We start from the raw sequence: 17,442 nt of genomic DNA, 5'->3' as shown, positions 1-17,442 counted from the left end.
TGATGATCCATGCTGCTTGAAATTCTCTTTTTCTTCCATGTTATGGTGTGTGGATAAGGTCAGGAAAAGGGTTTTTCGTATAGCAGGCTCCTGCGTCTCATTCCTGAATGGGAAACATCTCCTAAAGCATAAATGAGAAACAAGGATCATAGGCTGGCACTGCACAGGACTACCATGTCCCATCACTTCTGCTCCACCACTTTTGCCTGTTGGAAATACCAGAGTCTTAGCAATGTGTATTTCTTTCTCCTGTGAAGGATTTACATGCAGTAGATCTGGTTCTCACAGGTATTTCTTTGGTAGTGCTGACTCTCATGAAAGAGCAAGAGCAGTTATTAGTTATCATGTATACTAGCTCTGCTAATCCATGCTCTCTAGGCATTCCTAAAATTGGTTAAACTAGTAACAATAGGTGTGGTGCTGCTGCCCAGAACCTGAAATTCTTTTCTTTTCTCAGAAGCTCCGTGTCTTCTTTTTAAAATTGTGTGGAAATGTGGGAAGTCTTTAGTACCATTAAGTCATGGATGAGGATGCCTCTGGCTAACACATTATTTATAACTTTTGCTTAACTTTTTGCTTAATAAAATATAAATCAGAAAGGAAGGCAGAGTATGACAAAACCAGCTAAATTCAGTCAGACTTCTTTCATTCTGCCTTTTCTAGAGGAAACTTTGCTAACCAAGTGAAACTGGGAGACAAACTAAGTATTGAGTGGTATGTTTCTCATTTCAACATCCTATGCCATCCCATTATTAATGATTTCCTTATCGAATGAAGGTAAAACCAAATTGGGTATTTCCAACACGCTAAGCTGAACAAATTTAAAAAACAGCAGAGAGGGGGGAAAAGAAAAGAAGAAAGAAAGTATGCTTCAAATGAGATATTTCTATGCTTGCTTTTTCAGTTGCTGAGGCATTTTCACTATTGCCTGCAGCAGGTATCAAGCATATATGTATAATATGGTAAGCACACCTTAACTCCTCCAGACCACTTTTGATTCTTACACTGCATATCACAGGAAGTCATGAAGTTCCATTATCATTGCTTTGATTTCCAAAGACCCCTCAATTTTCAAAAAAGTTGTTGGTAAATTAATTTCATATATAATGTATATATATTATATATGAAGTAGACTTATCATTAAGCATTCAGTAAACTTAAAGGAGTATATTTCACTTATATGTTCTGTTTGCCAGCACAATCTAATCCTAACGTTGTACCAAAATATAACTTACAAACTTTTATGGGATTGCTCCTGCTTGAACAAGAACTTGCTATATGAAGAACAATTTTCCAAGGAAAAAATGGTTGCAGGTCTGTTTTATAAAGATGGTGGCATGAATATGAATGTATTTCTTGCTGTAGAATTCAAGGCAATCTATACACCAGGAAAGATAATTATATCTTGAACCTAAAATCTGAGAACTGACAATGATCGTAAACAATACTTTGCTGTCATGTGTCATGTGGCAGGCTCTGAACTACAGAATCATTCAAGCTGGAAGGGACTTCCAGAGGTCACTTTATTCAGCTCCTGCTGCTTCTTCAAAAGTAAGGACAACTTACATCAACTTGCTCAGAGCCACGTCCTGTTGAGTTTTGAATATCTCCAAGGGTAGAGATCATGCAACATCTCTTGACAAGCTGTTCCAGGGGATGATCGGCCTCACTGTGAATTTTTTGTTTCTAGCATCTAATCATAATTTCCCATGTTTCAACTAGTGTTTCTTTTTATTTTTTTTTTGTTGTTTTGGCAGCAAAGACATCTAAAATGAGTCAGTCTTTTTTCATGTCAGTTCCTTCAAATGTCAGTCTGCTACTACTTATAGAGAAAATGTTTAACACTGGAGATACTTGGAATTCCCAAAGCTAGAAAGGAAAAGAAAAGTTTCTAGGAAAAAAAGGAAACAAGAATGCTATTAAATCCAGCTCTGTATATTCAGAAATGAAATATATATTTTCTGTGAATGAACAGTCTTGAACATTTTTTCAGTGTCTGGACAGAAAGACAAAATATTCAAAATGCTGAAGCATTCCTGAGGGATCCACAGGTATCACAAATGATAATTCAGAACCAGACTGCATCAGGTACATGGCTTTCTTTTTTACCACAGCTGGCTGATTACTCAGCTTTGTCTGTCAGCTAAGAAAAAGGTCACTGAAGATGGTTAACACCATTTTGGTTTGACCAAATAAATTAAGGGTTAGTGTGGTGTTTGGTTTTTTTTTGTTTGTTGTTGTTCTTTTTTTTCCAACGTGTGGTGTTTGGTTTTTTTTTGTTTGTTGTTGTTGTTGTTCTTTTTTTTCCAACAAAGTAAAATCAGAAGTACAATTATTTTTGTAGTTCCAATAGAGGAAGCTGACAGCAAATATTTTTTCAAATACTTCATTTTTTCTATGTCTTATTCAAAAGTGGCTTTGATCCAGGTGACTCAGCTACACAAGGGCAAATGTACCATCCAAGCCTAAAGATGCTGCAAAAAACGTTATTTGTTTTTGTCTGAGCAAAAATAATTACAGCCTTTTCAGATTAGTAATTTATTCATGTTCATTCAAATGCTTTAATAATGCAAATGTTTTAGTGACATGAATATATTTACCCATGCTTTAACAAAAGAGAAATAAATTACTTATCCTTTTCCAAACTCAGTGCTTATGGTTGTAAAATTAAAAATTGCAGTACCTGACCTCCAGTCACCCAGGTCTGGCAGAAATCAAGATTTACACTGGCTTTTCTAATGACTCTGCTCAACCTTAACTTTCCATTAGGTTTTTGTGTTGTCACAACAAGATGGCTGGGCACAATAAAACTAAGAATCTAAGTAAACACATCCACTGTGTAATTAACTTCTTTTAAGAAATGAAATGGCCTTTGACAGAGTGCTTTGCAGGTTGAGAAGGACCACTGCTTACTAAGTCTGCCCACTGTAGGATCTAAAGGTGAAGGAGTGACCATCTGCACATCAACCACATAACAGGAAGCTACTTGCTGAGAATAAAAGGACAGTTCCTGACAAACGAGAAAAACTATGAACAGTTATTTTTGAGAGGGATGTAAGATTAATCTCTTATTGATGCATGCTGACTTTTTTTTTTTGCTTCTTTTGTAAAATTAGAAGCTGAGCTGGAAATAAATAAATCATAAACCAAAGGGTTCCATACTGCATGCTGATTTTTTTAGTGAGTTGCCACCAGTTTTGAGGATCATGGTGGATGTAGGTGGATATAAGGGGCCTATGCACTATAATAGAAGCCAGAAATGCTGAACTGGTCAATGGGATGTGATAAGCCACAAAATGATTTGGGTTGACCATCCAAAGCTTCTCAATCTTTTATGAACATCTGGAAATGCCTGCTCCAAACAACGCTCTCCAAATGTCCATTGACAGGCTGTCTAGTCCAGCTGCAAATATCCTAAGCATAACCTCATAATGTTTTCCAGGATATTTCCTATGGATCTACGTGCTATTTGCATGCATGCTCTATCTGCATTGTCTGTTTCTCCACCTAAGATATCTACCTTAGTCTGTAGGGTTCTCCCAGATTAAAAAGAGAAAGCTAAAGGGAAACAGTGTCAAAGCACCACTCAGAGATGCAGTCACTGGCCCAGGGTATGGCTGAGTTCCTGTCTAGACTGCATCTTTGCCCTCCTGGAAAACTCTGGCAACCAAACTGTCAAAGGGACTGGAAATTCTCCACATCCAGCTTCTCTTTATTTCTTGTTTCCTTTCTCTTCTTGTGTGGGAGCAACTCATCTGGCTTAAGGCTTTCAAGCAAAATTAACTTAAATAGTTGTCTGAACTCCTGAACTCCCCAATGCACCTCCCAGGAAAGGGCAGGGGGCAAAAGGCACTGCTTTTTCTCTGTTTTGCCTATAGTGCCACCTCTACCTCAGAGAAAAAGAGATTTCCACAGTGAAAATTTCCCTCCCACAGACTGAAGCCCGATCTTAGGATACAGCTAGGAATTAGTCAGCTTTTTGGCCTGTTAGTCTAAAAGTTGAAGTTTAAAATTCAAAATTCTCAGAAAAGCACTGTAGACTGGGGAATTGGCAAATCTAATTCTTCCTGCCTGCTAGGAAGAAAAAAGCTTGCAGCATCCTTACAATGTACAAAATTTCCCTCCTGAATGTAGTGGCTATGCCTCATATTGCTTTCAGTCTACCAGTAGGTTAAAATACCACTATAATAAACCCAAAGGCCTTAACACAAGGGAAAAATAGATGGATTCCAGCTGAGAGACTTAGATTTCTCAGTTCATTACAGGACTAGCTATTTGCACTTGGCTAGCAAGTGCTAGGTTTTTCTTATATCTGTTTCACCTCCTGTGAGTTCTCTTTAATATTGCGGACTCACATTGTATGTGACAGGGTCCAAACAGCAAATTGATTGAAGCTTTTGCCTATCCAGGTATCTTCATCTGTGTAGAGGTAGAAAGTGATACAGGTCTAACAGAAGAAGACTGTGAGTGCTGGTGATCACTCATTCATATGGAAGCACTGTTGGCAGCTCTGCAGAAGAGGCAGCCTAGGCAAGCATACCTGTAACTAATCCATCAGTCAGCTGGCAAAGCAGAACACGGGGTTGTTTGTCAAGATTTTTTTCAAAGGCCTAAGGCTGGTTGTTCTAGACAGGAAAAAAAGACAGAAAAGAAATAAGATGTGGAAGAAAAATTCTGCCTAAGTAAAACTTGGATGATTTTGATCCGTTCCTTAACAAAGCGCCATAAGAAGCAAATAAAACCACCCTGGGCAGCAGAGGAAGATAGGAAGCTGAAACAGGGAAAGGCATATAGGCATTTTACTTTTCTGTCTTATCTACTGTGAGTTCTTTTCCAAGTTCACGGTTCAGATTTAATAGGATAAGGTCTCTTGTTTGACATGGTGGTCTGGATTGAACTTGCAGACTGGTCAATATATATGACACCATTGACAGCAATTTCCAGTTGTTGCCAAGGCTTCAGCTATACAGCACATGCATCCCACTGCCCCTGAGAGCATTTGTCCCACTTGCCTTCTCAACCCCTTACTAGAGCCCACACTAGCAGCACTCATACTTTCTCTCCCAGAAAAAAATTATCGTGGGTTTTCAGGGCACTCGAAGTAGTTGAAAACACTAGAGAAATCAATAATCCAGAAACATATGCCTTTGTAACATGAATGGTGAGCTCAGCACCCTCTTTGGTCACACACCAAGAACCAAATGTGCCACATACAGCGTAATGAAGTCCTAACCAAGCTCCTTTCCATCCCAAACCAGTGGCAACGGCACAAATGGGAGGCTCAATACAGCTTCTGGAGAATCTACCACATCTCTCTCTACTTTGTCCCCAAAACGGTGAGGCTCTTCATTAGCTGCTACAGTGCAGTGCCAGTAGCATGTGTGGTACCAAAGCCATTAACCTGCAACAGGAGATAGGAAAGAATTGCCTCTTTGCTCCCCCTCTGACATATCTGTGCCTATATATTAAAGTGTCAGAATTGGCTGTCTTACGGGAAAATAAGAACTTGAAGGTTTTGGATTTCTCCCATAATCCATATGACTGGAATATGCTCATCATCCCTATGTTGGTCCTTCTGTTACTTTAGAATCAATCTATTTTCTTTTATGTCTTTTCAGAAATATGAAAAAATGGGGAAAATAAGCTTTTCAGTGAAAAACTCATTTTTAGCTGCCTGAAAAAGGATTTAGCTGAGCAAACTTCAACTTCTTTCTGGATTCTTTCTGCACTGTACAGGTGCAGAGTTAATACAAGCTGTTTCAAAACCTGACACTGTTTCAGTAAATGTCTACCAGGTATAACATGTTGCATTTATACTATGCTCTGTTTTCCCTACCTATTAAGTATAAGCCACAGCTCAATGCAGCTACTACAGACTGAAATTTGGATAGTCCACTGAATTTTTAGTGACTATATTTTAAAAATACATATACTTTCATTAAGATACTTCTTAGACCCCCCCAAAAAGTCCAAAGTGTATCTGGACTGGTAATCGGAGAGAATAATTTCCTCCTGGAGTATCAGTTCAAGTCCAGCCCAGACTGGGAGTAACCTGGTATTTTTATCTTCTAGAAGTTACCTGATCACGTTATGCCCTATAGACAAGTGTGTCCATTAGAAATATGCAACAGCTGGCAGAAAATGGCTTCTTGCTGGCATTCGCAAGAGTGAGGATGGAGTGCGAGTGTGGTTGGAATCTAAATGATTCCTCCCTCGAGGTGGTCTGGCCAGCATGGATAGAAGCACTTTAATTTGAAAGGAAAACTTGAACTTTGTAGTTAATGGATGAATAAATGGAAGGCTTCGGTCTGCAGGACTGTCAGATTGGTAGTTTTCACAAACACTTAAATCAAATACCACATCTGAGTGGAAGAAATTAAGATGTAAATATCCAGGAGACAGTGCCAAGACCAGTGAAATCAGAAAACAGATTTGCCCTATTTTGCTTCTGTGCCTCAAAATATAGCAATACATGAAGACCTTGTTGCCTACAAAGATGGTTTGTCATGTTTTAAAAAAGATAAAAAGGACATAAAATTTTTATCTTGTGATCTGCCAACAAAAAACCCCAAAATAACAACAACAATAACAACAAAAAAGACACTTAAAAATGGCTTTTCTAAAAATTCAGATATTTATGTAGAGAGGGGTTAATTGGACACTACCATTGCCATCAACAGCAATTTCTCTCTGCTGATGATGAGCACTTTCCTGAGAATTATAAGCAGCCCACTCCTGTGTCTACTGTGTATACTTACTGATGAATCATGCCAGTCAGGCAATTTATAGAGCGCTCTGAGTGACCACTGGATGAGTCTGAAAACAAATACTGGACATTCCAGAAGTTTATCCTGAACTATTTTTAAACGCAATAGCCAAGATGTATTTATACCAGTGTAATCTGAACGTGCATTGAACCTCCTGAGCTGGTAAGGAAATGAGTCCATTGCTTTCTGGGCTGGCTGTGCAGGGCAGAAGCTGTGACTCCAGCAGGGTCAGCTGCTAGCACAGGCTTCACTGACATCCAGGGCACTTCATGGTTCAGGAAGGCAAGCTGCATTAGTCTACACTGTGGACATGTATTCTATACTCCTAACTGAATATGGGAAGCACCAGCTGTAAGGAAATATAAATTGTACAGTTGGTTTGGTTTTGCATATCAAATATGTGCAGCATATCATTCACAGATTCCGTTAATTAATCCTGATGAAATCATAATGAGAAGAACATTAACACTAATCGATTTGGATGAGATGAAATTTCAGACCTTCCTGACATTCTCATTTGTGACACATACCATAATGAAAAACAACCAATCAGCTTTCCCCTTGCAATGCAAGCATTAGCTTCCCCAGTGGTAAAACAGAAGGTCAGCATAAAAGTCCCATTTTCTACAATGAACAGCAATGCTTTAAATGCCATAGAAGAGCATGCAAGTATTAGAGCTATTGTTTTCATAAAGCTGTTCTGCTGGTGACTATTCATAGCCACCCTTTGCCTTTCCTGAGCAGCTTTTCAATTTAGGTTTCCATAGGCTACGGTTTGACAGAGTAGCTAGAAGAATTCATGCATGTATATTATGAAGTTTCATTACCCTTTTTTCTTTCATGAACAGCATTCCTTACAGGATATGTTCTATTGGTGCTCTGTGCCAAGGCAGCATTATTTGCGCTTCTTGACTAACGAGGGTTCACCACAGAGAAATAAATCACAGGGTTGTGAAAAGTTCTTTTCAAATGCTCGACTAAAGGCAACTTTTGAAAGCAAACAGTTTGACCTTCATGAAAGTCCCCCTGGCAAGCAGTAGGAGCTACCATGTTTCCTGGGCTGGTCCCAAGCTGGTCACTGAGGCCCCTGGGAGCTCACCACAATTCCCTACTTGCAAGGCCCCTGGGAGCTCACCACAATTCCCTACTTGCAAGGCTTTTGAGCAGCTGCCCATGCCAAGCATCCGGATTGTACAAACAGAAATCATAACCCAAGGCAAAGTCAAGCCCACAAGACGTTATCTCTCAGCCAAGTTGGAAACTATTGTGTAATTCCTCACCCAGATTCTAATAATATTCATTTAATCAATCCTTTCCTTCAGAGTGTTTAGGTAGTGCTGAAGTTAGTGCTGAAGTGCCTTTTATCTCCTCTCTCTCTCACAAGATCACATATTTCTATTTAAAATGCAAGTGACAAAATCAGAATGTACCTCTAGCTTTTCATATCTGCAGTTTTGATTCTCTAATACCTTCAAATGACTAGGTAAAGTGGTGAGCACATCAGAAGAGGTTTTCCGCAGAAAATGTAAAAGATGCAGTTTCATTATGCAGAGGTAACGCACTGGTTATTGCAGGAGGTTCTGTAGTCTTCCGGAAAGGAAAGAAAAGCAGAAAAGTAACCTCGGAATAAATTATCTACCTCCGACTACCCTAGAAGAGAGTCCTCTTTGGTCATTTTTAATGTCTATGAAAAGGTGTCCACTTTACACTTTCCTCAAGTATGCACAAATGGGAGACTTTTATCACAGTTTATCTTTTGTTTTCTTGTATATTTGTACTCATGCCTTGTGAAGGCCTAGAAATGAGTATGTATCATGCCCAAGTTTATATCCATCTGTCACCAGCACTAGAGGCTGCTGCATTTTAAATCACTTCAGCATACTGCTTGCACAGTGACTCAGCCCTGACAAGGGGTGTCCACCCTGAGGATGAGAAAATGATTCAGTATTCATTAGTCTAACTTAATGCAGTCTCTCCTCAGCAGGAGAACAGCCAATCATGCACCTTATCTGTGCCTGCTTCTGTGATTTATCCACTGAGGACTGACCTACAATCAAGAACTTTACTTGAAACCTTTTGATAGGCAGCTAGCTGCCAGTCTGGAGATAAAGCTAAGCTAAATACACCCATGCTAAATTCAGACTTTGCTTTTCTTTCAATCTGAGAGCTCTCCATAAAGTTTTTGAACAAAATAAGTCAGAGATACTGCTTAGGCATGTATATTATTTTCATAAATCAGAGGTGTTCTGCTTTCTAAACTGATCTTGTGGGTTTTTTGTTTGTTTGTTTTTTAATATTGAAAGAGTGACACTGCTCTTAGTATATCGTTCCAGAGATGTGTGCTCAAACCTGTGCAGGATTTCAGGATGGTGTTGTAATGTAAAATGAAACCACTAAACACCCTGAGCCTTCTGAACTTTTTCATTTGTGAAGGTGGAAAAACAGAGTCTGCTTGGCTAAAGAACAGAGAGGGAGAGAGTGGGTCTCATTCCAGCACATTCTTCTCAAATAAACCTGAAGTTGAAATATTTGGAAACTTCCTGGAACACAAGGCAATCTAAAATTCTTTCCAAGGGTGTCTGATTTGATAACAAGATGCAAAGAGGGGGAATAGAGTGACAGACCTGTCAGTCTACCTATATAAAGTGGTCTTATTTCTATTCCCTGTGCTGATTTTTCCTTGTCCAACTTTCCTTGTGTTTGTGGGTAGAAGGGTAGAAGAGCAATAAGCTGGTTTTTGTTTTGCTTTGCTTTGCTTTCAATACACTCCCAAATATGATTTTTTTTCAGCCTAGGTGAAGCTACAGTTGTGGAAATAATACTCCTAACAAACATTCTGAATCTCATTAGATTTTCCCCTGTATCTGTACAGAGCCTTTAATTCAGTCAATATGTGACGCTTAGTTTCAGTTAGAGAAGGTGGTACAGAATGCCTCAGACCACAGTGAAGGGGTTAAGCAGAAGCATCAACCCCGAAGAAGGCCCATTTTTGAAGTATTCTTAGGCCTTTTGTAAATTTAAACTCAGAGAGAGGAAAAAATATTACATTTTTTTCTTGCCTAAGGGTGAAGTTACTGGTCTCCCAAGGAAGCTGGATAGATTGAGAAGATTCAGGTGCTTTCAAACACCTAGTCAATTTATAGATAGCAGCTTTTCATATAATCCCATGATTGAAGAATGAATGAATCTCACAGCCAGCATCTCAGTAAGGTAACGAATCAGACTAATTTTTTTTCCAGTGTCAAGTCAGTGTCATTGGGGGGTGGGGGAAGAAATAGCCCTATTTGAGATCAGTTTTCTGAGTTACTGCTGGCTTCAAGAGAAAAAGGGAGAGGAAGCAGCCCATAATTAATATAAGCATAAACATATTTTGATTTGTTTTAGTATGTCTTCCTTCTGTCAACTGCAAGTACTATCAGATGGAGTTAGCATTAGTCATGAGATAGTTCTCATAAATTTTTTCCGTCTGCACATCATGTAAGTTGTGAGATGTTTTTCAATAATCTTTTCTTAAACTTGGCAAAGTTCCCCTGGCTCAAGAGTAATACAGGGGTTTTGTTGTTGTTTTGACTTTGATATTTCTTTGGTGCGTTAGAGTATGAAGGTTAATGATGGAATTGTATGTGCACTCCACCAATTCTCTCTCTTTTTTTATTTTACTGAATTGCTACTGTCACACATTTGAAGTAATTTAGGATGTTTCCTTTCAACTAATAAAACTTATGTTTTAAGTAGCTATTTTAATTTCCCTGTGTCTCTGTGTGCATGTGTGTAGAAAGTCATTTTCTGAGTTGTATCAGATGGAGAACTGGTAATTCCCAATGTCCTGATAACTTCTTGAAGCCCTGGTTCTGAAAAAGAGCTTTAAAAATCTTGTTTAGCAAGAGTTTACTTCTCTGTAAAAGCAACGGATGATTTATGTGCACCTGAACGTTACCAGTTTTAAGACTGCCAGACAAAGCCTGTAATAATGATTTGTATGTCTGGTATGTATTGGTATTTTTGAACCTTCTGCTTTTCAGATAAGCAGATGGGAAATGGATGAATGCTGTGAAGCTCTATAGAAGCATATGAAACATAAAGAAACATAAATAAAGTGGTGTAAACCAATGTGTTTAGCTAGTCTCCAATTTTAACTCCTCCAAGCACTACAGCAAAGAGATTGGTAACATAAACTGATTAAGGCTCAAAGGCAACAGTCAATCCATAAACTAAAATGAACTATGTAGGATTGGGATTTTTATTTTAAATTAAAAATATCTCATAGGCAGCAGTTAAAGCCCTAGCAATATTTGAGTCAAAATCCCAAAGTTAAGAAACACCAAAGCAGCTTTGTGCGTTGCTAGGTGGCTTGTCCTTGTTTATATATAAGTGCAAACAGTACCTTTTATTTTTAAGGTTGGTCAAGAACTGAGACAATTGGGGTTCTTCTTATGCATATTTCACCTTAGGATTGCAGCAAGTTATGGATATTTGATTTTTTAACTCATGAAGTAGCAGAAAATCATGTGTAAAATCATTTATGCAGTACCTTTCACAAATACTTTCTATCACTTATGTCATGTGACAGTTGCTCACAAAACACTGCAGAAAAACATTGAAACTGCCAGTACTGCAAGGTCAGTCTGGATCAAGAAAGAACAACTACATTTTACCTGCTTTACTTTCAGAGTTTTGGAGATTTTTTCTTCTCTTCCTGGGATTTAGTGTTTTGTTTTGTTTTTTTAACCTGACAGGAGAAAATCAGACTGTGCTCCTTCTACCAATATGTGAATACTGGAATGGAAAAAAGAATTTCAATAAGAGTTTTAAAGGGCCCACAAACTTTTACTTTTGTATGTGAAAATTAATTAACCATGTGGGCTTTTTCCCACTTTAAATTTTTTTTTTAGATTTTTTCCAGAGCTGGAAGTTATTCAGGCTGTTATTTGAGTTTTTATGAACACTGTCTGCTTTCTGAACTTCATCTAATATCCACTCAACTTACCAGAATATCTATGGATGCTCGCTCATCTCAATTAACTTCAAGACACATATTTTATCCACCACACCGGTGAAGTTGTGTGCAGTATTTCTCCTTGCAAATTACTTTTAAGCCATTTAAGCCATTTTTTGGTGCGTTTGGTGCTTCTTCAAAAAAGAAGATATCACTCCAAAATCTATCGAGAAATAAAATGCTGACTGATGTAACACATCTCCTCTCTTCTTGTGAACATTCATATTTAAATCAAAACAATTTCCTTGTCACATTTTACTGAAACTTTCCACTCATCACATGACTTTCTATCCTGTCTGTCTGTATAAAATATTAAGGTCGCCCACAATAACTTAGAAGATCGTGCAATTTTGCAGTGCATTATAGAATCAATTTTTCTTTCAGAAGCAGAAAATGTAAAGGGATTTTGTCATCTAAAAGATGTGAAGGTCATAAGACGTGTCTGTATTCAAGTCAGTATAAGAATATGATGTTAAAAATTTTCAAATGGTGTTATGTTGAAAGTAAAACCAAAGATGTAGAAATAATGTTACTTTAGCCACTTCTTTTTCTCATAAGAGGAGGATAAAAAGAAATATTACTTGACCCAAATTCCTCTTTTAATTTTAAAATATTAAATATATATATATATATAATATTACATTAAAAAGATAAACAGAAAAAAACCTAAAAAAATATGCATTCAAAACAGATTGGAAATATATCCTGTGAGTCCTCTGACCTCACTTTGTGAGTGCTGGTAATAGCACCTGCTATCTTGACATCCATGTGAAATATTTTTCTGTGTGAAATCACATTGGCCCTGCCTAGCTGCTTTCTGTTGCATATTCCTGTCTAAAGCGGGGAGGAAGAAAGCCACAGATGCACCAAAACTGCAACTTTACCTTATGAAGTATATTCTGTTTTCATTATGGATGAATTGCTCCTTGGAGTAGGAAGTTCTGGAATGTGCATTAAGTTGCAGATTGAAAAGGATCAGTTCAGAGTGTATTCAGCATTATTACATTTCCCATAGATCTGTATATAAATATCAGTAACTATCAGTGGCTCTCTTAGATGCTTGTAACTTCTTCATGACTATTGATAAAAAAGTCTAGTATTCAAAATTGGACAGATACTTGATAAACTTTTCCATTTTCTTTTTACAAGGATTTAATTTCCTTATTTCAAAACTTTCAAAAACTTTAAAGGGAGACTCCTCTTAAGAATGGATTTGCAAAAGCAATGAAAATCACTTCAGCAAATTTTGCATCAACCTGATGGAATGCAAAGGCACATTTTTCAAGACAAAACCAAAAAATTCTTTGCCTATAGCTATTCTATTTGATATCTAAATGTTAAGAATTCATCTACAGCTGTAGGTCAGATTTACAAGAGTCCATCAGCAGCTGTTTGGTCTTCACAGGACAGGGGAAATTCAAAGTCACCTGATGCAACTTGACAAACTACCATGATGTCATACAAATGGGAGGGATTGTCTCCTTTCCAGGAATAGCAGCTTTTGAGCACTGTGAAGGCTGAAAAGTTTGGATCCACTTGTCTGTGCAAAACAGTTCTTTTGCAGCAATACAGTCTCTTTGCAGAGCAAAGATGTTGTTCAAAGAGATAAAAAACATTCTTAACAGTGGATGAGAGTGTTCTGAATACACATAGGTTTTTTTGCATTTTTGGGTTACAAATTCTTTATGATAGTGAACAGAATCTCCTAATAAATGCCAAGAAATCACATGGCTGCCATATAATTTAGTGGTTAACAGCTTATGACAGTCATATAAACATCGTGGTTCTCTTGATTTTCATAGTTATTATTGGTGAAATAGCTGAAACATAACCAAACTGATAATGTCATATTAATAGAGTCAGAACTAATGTTACACTATGTACTTTCACTCTCCATGGTAACCATGAATAGAATGTATAACTTCTAAAAAAATTTTTAATTAATTGGATTAAGAATAAAAATTAAGAACCTGAAGTAATAGTTTATTGATGTATCAATATCTTCTGTGTCATAAAAATGAGTCATTACTTCTGTGATTAGATGAAGGGATGATAGGATGTATTCATGGACATTCTATTTTATTCAATCTATTTTTGATGTGTAACTCATATGCTGAAAAGTCTGATTGACTTTTAAAGGGGGCTTTCGTTTCTATGAATTCAGACTGTGTACAACCTAGATGATAGCCAGCAGAGATACAGAAAAAAAGCAGTGATGGAAACACTTAAAAGGAGTTTGAATTTGTTCTACTGAACTATGTGATCCTTACTGACTCTTTTCTCCAGACTGATTTTTTTCCTGTAAATTTTGCTACAGCTTATCTACACCAAGAAGATTCAGACTTTCCATTTCCTCATAACCCATTTGCAGAACAAAAGACATGCCATCACACTTATATCATTTTAATTAATGATATATCTAAAATATGTAGGGATAAATAAGGCAAAAATAATTACAGTCTCCAATTCTCTCCTTTCTTCTTGCATGTATGTTCTTCCACAGTTGTCTTTCCACCTTTGACACCCTTTTCAAGATTTATGTTCTGCTCTTTTGCTGTTATGACTGGCTGTAAATAAACTAGATCACTATATTACTCTCAGAAAATGACACCTGTCTTGATGACTTATAACTCTCAATTTTTGTTTCCTATAGGACATGTCGTGTTCCGATCTTGTACACACAGACAAACACTTTAGAGGTGACCAGCTAATGTTGGAGCCACAGCCACCACTTCAGAGAGCACAGGGAACATGGAGTTAAACACCTGCTAGTTTGACTGGGCTGGTTTGTGTCTATTTTTCATTTGCTCTGAGTGCCAGTCACCACTGTCTAACCTTGCTATCAGAGTTACTGATGGTGTTCCAGTCTCCTCCTAGGCTGCTGCCTCTGTTGGTCTCAGCCAGGACTCAGTCTGCCAGGAGGAGTGGGAGACATGCAGGCCTCCTCAGCTGTGGCAGGCACTGCCCCACGGTGCCTGCAGGACCCAGACGAGGCAGGCAGGCATCCAGCACTGGCCCCTGTGTTTGCTGCAGGAGCTGTTGCATGACAAGAGTTTGGTATTGAGGGAGCTAGAGGAGTGGCTTCTGTGAGAACCTGCCAAAAGATTCCTCCATGGGCAACAAAGCCATTTCCAGCCAGCTCCAGGATGGCCTTGCTGCTGGCCAAGGCTGAGCTCATCAGCAATGGTGGTAGTGCCTCTGGGATAACAGATTTAAGAAAAGGAGGGATCTTCTGGCCAACAGCAGCCAGAGAGAGGAGTGAGACTATGCAGGAGAAACAGCTCTGGAGACACCGAGGTCAGTGCAGAAGGAAGGGCAGGAAGCGCTCCAGGCACCAGAGCAGAGCTTCCCCTGCAGCCCGTGGTGCAGCCCGTGGTGAGGCAGGATGTGACCCTCCAGTCCATAGAGGTCCATGGGGGAACAGAGATCCAGCTGCAGCCTGTGGAGGACCCCACACTGGAGCAGGTGGAGGCCTGAAAGGGGCTGTGATCCTGTGGGAAGCCCAGGCTGGAGCAGGGTCCTGGCAGGACCTGTGGCCCCACGGAGAGAGGAGCTCACACTGAGCAGGTTTGCTGGCAGGACCTGGGACCTCATGGAGTACCCACTCTGGAGCAGTGTGTTCCTGAAGGACTGCATCCTGTGGAGGGACCGACACTGGAGCAGAAGAGCTACAACCCCTGGGAAGGACTTATATTTGAAAAGTTTGTGGAGGACTGTGTCCTGTTGGAGGGACCCCCACACTGGAGCAGAGGCAGAGTGAGGAGTCCTCCCCCTGAAAAGAAAAGAACGGCAGAGACAATGTGTGATGGATTGACCACAGCCCCAATTCCTCATTCCCCTGCTCCACTGGAGAGAAGGCGATAGACAAAATCTGGACTGAAGTTAAACCTGGGAAGAAGGGAGGGGTGGATGGTTTAAGATTTAGTTTTTATTTCTATTCTGATTTGATTGGTAATTTCCCCAAGCTGTTTTGCCCATGACGGTAATGGTGAAAGATCTCTCCCTGTCCTTTTCTCTGTCCAGGAGCCTTTCATTATATTTTCTCTCTTCTTTCACTATATTTCTCTCCTCCTCTCTTCTCTGAGGAGGAAAGGGATAGAGCAGCTTCGGTGGGCACCTGGCACTCGGCTGGAGTAAACCCACCACACACCATTGACACAGAAACCACTTTCAAAGCAGAAGCCCTCCACTGTTAGCAGCCACTAAACCAAGGCAGATCTTCCACTGCTGGATATACAACTGGCTGCATAAACCTCTCACAGAGACCCAGCACACTCATTCCATCTAGCTGAGCTGCCTAAACCCATCCCAGTGAAAGGGGCTGGTTTCCAGCTTGCTGTTTTCAGAGGGACACCCTGGCTTTTCTGGGCACAGGGAAGCCTGTCTGTCCCAAGGCATATTCACCTGCTGAAAACCCAGAAATATTCGAACAGGATCTATGGATGGGTGGGAGTAGGTGGTGGCACAGCCAGATGTGCTGGTACAGTGCATGAGAGTGTGCTGGATTCAGGGCCTGGCTATGACCCCTAGCAGAAGGGATTTTATGAGAGGACAAAAACAGTACCTGCTTTCTGGTACAGTGCAAAAATAGCAACCAGCAGTAGTGTTAGCTATCTTGTTCTTCCACATTATTAACACTCTTCATTTTTCTCCTATAGCAGGAGATTGTACAAATGTGAAGTTTGAATAGATTGTCTCACTGACTGAAGTAAGGAAACCAAGTTTCCTACAACCCTATTACAGTCCTGCTATGACAATGATCTAGTCCTCTTTCTAGAAAGGGAATGCACCATGCAGTGCTTACACTGTCTTTAAAAAGATAATACCTACTGTTTTTCTGAATTAACACTAAAGAAGAGGATTTATCCAGCTGTGGTCAGTTTCATTTTTTTTCCCGAGTTCACCTTTACCATTGTCCTAATTCTTCCATTTGCTTTCACTAGCGATCTAAAGTTGTTACATCCAGAGTAAGAAAGGCCCAATAAAATCAGTGAGAAAAATAATGATTAAAAATGTGTTGTGTCCTTGACATTTAGAATTATGTTTCTCCAAAAGCACGTGACCCCTTTTGCTCTTAAAAACCCTTATTATTTTCTTGATGTTTTAAACTTGATTCCTTTATTGACTTCATTCCACTGTATTTTGCTCTAGGATAGAAGGGCTGCACAATTGCATAGAATGGTTTTGATGGCATCTTTGTGTAGAAAAAAAGTCTTTGTTCTTATTTTTTCTGATGGAAAAAGAAAAAAAAAGCTTTCAGGCTTCCTGTACTCCAATTGGCATATTATTCATATGTTTACAAAACTTTCCTCTCACGATCTATGAAAATATTTATGTGCCTCACTTCCCTATAGAAAGTATCCTTTAATTCCATCCAGTAGGTATAACTTACAGCACTAGCTGAACAGGAAATTATTCAAAATTTCAATTTTGGATGAGCTAGAAAAGCAAAAATGAAATAATGGTTCCAGGGAAATATTTAAGAGTTTAAAAACTGATTTTGAAGCACCAGATTTTATTCCAAAACTTGATATTCATATGTAAGTGAAATCAATATGCTAGGCTGGAGCCTCACATTATATTGCTATCGTCACCTATTTTTATTACCTGAGACCCCTGGAGTCTCCATTCTAGGTTAATCAGTGTATAAAAAACAGATGTTCCCTGCTTCAAAGGATG

At 39.0% G+C, this 17,442-nt stretch overlaps 1 long non-coding RNA gene across 2 annotated transcripts in view; it reads left to right on the top strand.

Annotated features, from left to right (window-relative positions):
* Positions 1-16,766, top strand: part of LOC108446496 — a 36,055-nt gene extending 19,289 nt beyond the window's left edge. Inside the window, exons 2-3 of one of the 2 annotated variants that reach the window (XR_001861707.1) lie at positions 1,474-1,551; positions 14,417-16,766. This is a non-coding gene — a long non-coding RNA (uncharacterized LOC108446496). Of the gene's footprint in view, positions 1-1,473; positions 2,252-14,416 lie in introns of those variants that run through there. The other variant, XR_001861708.1, reaches the window with a different exon arrangement.
* Positions 16,767-17,442: the final 676 nt, after the last annotated feature.

The sequence above is a fragment of the Corvus brachyrhynchos genome, unplaced genomic scaffold (genome assembly GCF_000691975.1).
Source record: "Corvus brachyrhynchos isolate BGI_N302 unplaced genomic scaffold, ASM69197v1 scaffold32, whole genome shotgun sequence".
Classification (NCBI taxonomy): domain Eukaryota; kingdom Metazoa; phylum Chordata; class Aves; order Passeriformes; family Corvidae; genus Corvus; species Corvus brachyrhynchos.
The sequence above is the reverse complement of the archived record's forward strand: the minus strand, read 5'-3'. Positions and strand labels throughout refer to the sequence as shown.